This window comes from Crinia signifera, unplaced genomic scaffold, assembly GCF_055691185.1.
Source record: "Crinia signifera unplaced genomic scaffold, ASM5569118v1 HAP2_SCAFFOLD_741, whole genome shotgun sequence".
NCBI classification, from domain to species: Eukaryota; Metazoa; Chordata; class Amphibia; order Anura; family Myobatrachidae; genus Crinia; species Crinia signifera.
Window position 1 is genome coordinate 14,969 of NW_028142645.1, and position 5,983 is coordinate 20,951.

At 45.1% G+C, this 5,983-nt stretch overlaps 1 non-coding gene across 1 annotated transcript; it reads right to left on the reverse strand.

The window, feature by feature from the left end:
• Positions 1–4,843: 4,843 nt before the first annotated feature.
• On the reverse strand, positions 4,844–5,782 carry LOC146056221 (18S ribosomal RNA). Its single transcript, XR_014469060.1, has one exon. It is a non-coding gene; the product is annotated as an 18S ribosomal RNA (ribosomal RNA).
• Between the last annotated feature and the right edge of the window lie 201 nt (positions 5,783–5,983).

The following is a 5,983-nucleotide window of genomic DNA, read 5'->3' on the forward strand; positions in this document are numbered from 1 at the left end:
GTGATTAGTACGGATCACACGAATAATGGAGTCTGGTATTGAGTTATCGATGGGGGCTTCATATTTAGGGTGGTGGTAATGAAGTTAATTGCCCCCAGAATAGAGGAAACACCGGCCAAATGCAGGGAGAAAATTGCAAGGTCGACGGATGGGCCGGCGTGGGCTAAGTTGCTGGCAAGAGGTGGGTACACGGTTCAGCCGGTTCCGACGCCCGCTTCAACGCCTGACGAGGCGAGGAGAAGCAAAAAGGAGGGGGGAAGAAGTCAAAAGCTTATATTATTTATTCGCGGGAAAGCCATATCAGGGGCTCCAATCATTAAGGGCACCAGTCAATTCCCGAATCCGCCAATTATAACAGGCATTACTATGAAAAAAATCATTACAAAGGCGTGGGCGGTGACAATTACGTTATAAATTTGATCATCACCAAGAAGGGAGCCGGGCTGACTCAGTTCAGCCCGAATAAGAAGACTCAGGGCAGTGCCGACCATGCCGGCTCAAGCACCGAACACGAGGTACAGGGTACCAATGTCTTTATGGTTAGTTGAAAACAATCATCGGGTTATCACAGGTAAAATGGCCGAGCGACAGGCGGTGGGTTGTAGCCCCAACGACAGAGGTTCAAACCCTCTTTTTACCAGGCTCTGGGGTGTTACACGTGGGGTTGCAAACCCCAAGAAGCAGACTAAGTTCTGCCGGGGCTTCTCCCGCTTTTTTCCCAACAGCGGGAGAAGTAGAATGAAGCTCGCTGGATAGAGTGCTTAGCTGTTAACTAATTTATTACGGGATCAAGGCCCGTCATTCTAGAAGACTTTATCTTAATTAAAGTATCTGAGTTGCATTCAGTTGATGTAGGGTAAAATCCTGCAAGTCTTACAGAAACTAGAGGATTCTAACCCCTGCTGGGGACTTTGAAGGCCCCTGGTCTACTTAGCCTAAGTTTCTAAATTATTAGTAGCAGCGTGGGGGTAAGGGGGAGGAGAATGAGGGTGAGGGAAATTAAGGGGGCTGCTGGTGTAAAGTTTAAGTGTGGTCAAGATGCGGTGGATGAGGAAGAGTTTGGGGCTAGGGTGAGGGCTGTAATGTACGCTAGACGTAAGTAAAAAAAGAGGCTAAGGAGGGTGGAGAGGAGAATAATTGTAGCGAATGCTGTTAGATTTTGTTTTACTAGTTCTTGGGCAATTAATCATTTTGGCATGAAACCTGAGAGGGGTGGTAGGCCGCTTAGTGACAATAGGGATAGTATTAGTAGGGCGGTTAAGGTTGGGGTCTTTGGTCAAGCTGAAGATAGGTCTGTAATTTTTTTTGAAGCTAGTGAAATTAGAATAAGAAATATAGTGGTAGTTATGATTAGGTAAATTCACAGGTTAAAAAGGGAGAGGTTGGGTGCGAATTTTATTACGGAGATTATTCAGCCGATATGGGCGATTGATGAAAAGGCTATGATTTTGCGTAACTGAGTTTGGTTAATGCCCCCCCAACCGCCAAGGATAGTAGAAAGAATGCCGCCAATTATTAGGAGGGTTAGGTTGGTGTTATTAGAAATTTGAAGAAGGAGGGCTATTGGGGCTAGTTTTTGTCATGTTGAGAGGATTAAGCCCGTTTGCAGGGTCAGGCCTTGGAGGACTTCTGGGAGTCACATGTGGAGGGGGGCTAGGCCAATTTTTATTGCTAGGGCAATAGTTATTGTGGTTGTTGCTAAAGGGTGTGATAGGTTGTTGATTGCCCACTCTCCTGTAAATCAGGCGTTTGTTGTACTAGAGAAGAGGACTGTGGCTGAGGCAGCGGCTTGAATAAGAAAGTATTTAGTGGCTGCTTCAATAGCTCGTGGGTGGGGAATTTTTGTTATTAGGGGAATAATGGCTAGTGTATTAATTTCTAAACCCACTCAGGCTAATATTCAGTGATTGCTTAATAGGGTTGTAACAGTTCCAGCAGCAAGGCTGATGATAATTACAAATTGGGCGTGGGGGTTAATTAGCAGAGGAGGGATTTTAACCAACATGTTCGGGGTATGGGCCCGAAAGCTTTTTTAGCTGACTTTACTAGAAAGTGGTAAAATGGAATTGCGGGGGGTTTTGATCTCCCAGGTGTAGGTTCGATTCCTACCTTTCTAAGGAAATAAGGGGGTTTGAACCCCTGTGTGCCTCCTTATCAAGGAGGTCCTTTGCTTTCAGGCATATTTCCGTTTATGTGGCGGGGGGAATAAAAATAAGGGTAATTGGGAGTGAGACGTGTCAAATAAGAAGGGCAAGGGTTAGGGGAAGAAATTTTTTTCACACTAGGTGCATTAGCTGGTCATATCGAAATCGTGGGTATGATGCTCGAATTCACAGGAAGACTATAGAGAGGATAGAAGCTTTGATTATAAGGGCAATCGGGGTGGTATTTGACCCGAAAAAAATTAAAGCTGAGAGGGTATTTATTATAAGAATATTGGCGTACTCAGCAAGAAAAAATAAAGCAAAAGGGCCCGCGGCATACTCTACATTAAAACCGGAGACTAGTTCTGACTCCCCCTCCGTAAGATCAAAAGGTGCTCGGTTGGTTTCGGCGAGTGATGAAACAAATCATATGGCGGCGAGGGGTCAGGCAGGGAGTAGTAGTCATAGGAATCGTTGGGCAGTGTTGAAATTTGGAAGGGTGAAGGTGCCGGAGAGAAGGACTGCGCATAGGAGAATGAGGGCCAGGGTGACTTCATATGAAATAGATTGGGCTACTGCTCGGAGGGCGCCAATCAAGGCGTATTTGGAATTTGAGGCCCACCCGGAGCCCAGAATAGAGTATACAGTGAGGCTGGAGAGGGCAAGGATAAATAAAACGCCTAGGTTGATGTTAGACAGAGGTAGTAGCATGGGTAGAGGTATTCAAATGATTATGGCAGTTACTAAGGCAAGGGTTGGGGCTAGGAGAAATAGGATTTGAGAAGCAGAAGAGGGGCGAACGGGTTCTTTAATAAAAAGTTTTAACCCATCTGCAATTGGCTGGAGGAGGCCCAGTGGGCCTACAATATTTGGGCCTTTGCGGTGTTGTATGTAACCTAGAACTTTTCGTTCAATTAAAGTGAGGAAGGCAACTGCTAATAGAATTGGGGCAATATATAGAATGGTGGAAAAAATGAAGGGGTTCAAGGGAGTTAGCGGGGGGATTTGAACCCCCAATTGCAAGGGTTTAGGTCTTGTGCATGGCCTGGTTGTGCTGCGGTAACTATTCCTTATTTTGGGGTGGTTGAGAGGCTGGGTTTAGATTGAGTGAGGGTCATAAATTAGGGCTACGGCTTGCTAGAAGTATTGGCCGTGTTCATTTGGTCCTTTCGTACTAAAATGAACTCTTTATAGATAGAAACTGACCTGGATTACTCCGGTCTGAACTCAGATCACGTAGGGTTTTAATCGTTGAACAAACGAACCGTTAGTAGCTGCTGCACCACTGGGGTACCCTGATCCAACATCGAGGTCGTAAACCCACCTGTCGATAGGGGCTCTTTAGGTAGATTGCGCTGTTATCCCCAGGGTAACATTGGTTCGTTGATCAATTGTATTGGGTCAATGGAAGTCAGGGTGCTGATGCTTAAAGTTGTAAATTTTGGCTAAGATGGGAAATCATTCAGCGTGGAGGTTGTATTATACTCCGTGGTCGCCCCAACCGAAAACTTGGGGACAGGATGCTTGACTCTAGGTTTGCATGTGCCTTTTGTTTTAAGCTCCATGGGGTCTTCTCGTCTTATATGTTTATTCCCGCTTCTTCACGGGAAGATTAATTTCACTGATTGGAAGCGGGAGACAGTGCAACCCTCGTGGTGCCTTTCATACTAGTCCTTATTTAAAGAACAAGTGATTACGCTACCTTCGCACGGTCAGAATACCGCGGCCGTTGAACAGAGTCACTGGGCAGGCTGGACCTCTTATATTTTCAAGAGGCGATGTTTTTGGTAAACAGGCGAGGTTGGTTTTTGCCGAGTTCCTTCCGCTTCTTTTAATCTTTCTTGTAGTGCTCTTGTGTTAGGTTAACATTGTATTGGGCAGGGTTTTCTTGTTATGTTGCTGTCTTAGTAACAGGGATGTTAATTATCAGTGGTGGGTCCATTTTGATTTACACTTGCACGGGAGAGAGGGGGTTTCCTCATGTTACTGATTTTAGCATAGTGTTTCTTATATTGTTATAAGATCACTCAATAGAAGGTGTGGGTTTTACGTGGTATACGGGATTAAAGATATTTTGTGATTAGGCTTTGACGCCATTTAAAAGGTGGCTGCTTTTAGGCCCACTTTGTCACGGGTTGGGTGGTGTATTACCCGGGGGTTGAGGCTGTATCCTATATCAAATAAGCTGTACCTTATTTGATTGGCTCTTAAGCATAAAGGGTACTAGATTATGTTGTTTTGGCTTAAGGTTGGACTTACATCCGTTTTTTGAGTAACCAGCTATCACTAAGTTCGATAGGTTTATCACCTCTACTCGAAGGTCTTCCCACTCTTTTGCCACAGAGACGGGTTAACTCTATCAGTTGCCTTGGAGTAGCTCACTTAGTTTCGGGGGGGCAGACTATAGTTCTCTTTGCTTGCTTGGACTTGCTAGATCATGATGCAAAAGGTACGAGGGGGAGTCTCTACTGTGTGAGGCTTTAATGTTCTTTCATTTCTATTTCATTGTTCCTTTGCAGTACTATTTATAGCTCTTAGAAGTTTTTCGATCGCCTGTACTAGATTGTTAGAATGTTTTAGTGGCGGTGGTTTAGTGTGGGGGTATCATAAGAAAAATTAGGGCTAAAATTTAGGCTCAAAGCAACCCGGGTTTCACAGGTGATTTCTTGGTGTAAGCAAGGGGTTTTGTATAAACTATGCTTTGTTCCAAGCACACCTTCCGGTATGCTTACCATGTTACGACTTACCTCTTCTTTTTATCTGTATTGGGTAATTAACTTTGTGTGTATTATTGAAGAGGGCGACGGGCGGTGTGTACATGCCCCTGTGCCTTGTTAAAGAGAACTCTCTGGTTTCTGCTTTACTGCTAAATCCGCCTTCTGACGGGATTTCATAAAAGTCTTCCGTGGTTTTCTGTATAAGAAAATGTAGCCCATCTCTGGCCACTTCATTTGCTGCACCTTGACCTGACGTTTTGGAGGGTTCCATTGTGCTCACTGTGGTGCGCTCATGCGGTGAGCTGACGACGGAGGTATACAGGCTGGTAGGCTAGAAGTGGTGAGGTTAAACGGGGATCATCGATTATAGGACAGGCTCCTCTAGGTGGATATGGGGCACCGTCAAGTCCTTTGGGTTTTAAGTTTGGGCTCGTAGTGCCCGGGCGAGGTGGGGTGTAAGTGAAAGGTTTACGGCTGAGCATAGTGAGGTATCTAATCTCAGTTTGTGTCTTAGCTGTCGTGAGTTCAAGTGGTTAGGGTTAGAGTAACTTTCGTTTCAGGGTTTCCAGGGGGCAGACTTATCACAGCCTAGCCGTGGTTTAACTCTAATGTAGGTATTGCTTTAATCACGCTTTACGCCGATGTTTATTGAGTTGGGCCCCGTGGTATAGCCGCGGCGGCTGGCACCAGGTTTGCCGGCCCTGTTTACTATAACTAAGTCTAGCTGGCGCTAATTTTTAATGTTAATCACTGCTGAGTACCCGTTGTGGGTGTGGCAAAGCTAGGTGTCTTGGGCGTGTTAATGTGCCTGATACCGGCTCCTATGTCCATAAGGATGAAAAGGGCGTTCTCACCGGGGTGCGGAGACTTGCATGTGTAAGTTTAGTAGTACCCAATAAAAAGGTTAGGACCAAGCCTGTGTGCCTAAAGAACTTTTTAGGGTTCATCTTAGCATTTTCAGTGCTATGCTTTATATAAGCTATTTGGGCAGAGGTTTTTACAATGACTTGAGGTCCTCACAAGGCTGCTTTATTAAATACCTTAATACAGATGTATATATACTATATGTACATTTAAAGTTTAGTGGGCCTCTTTAGGGGCTTGCAATGACTTTAGGGAGTT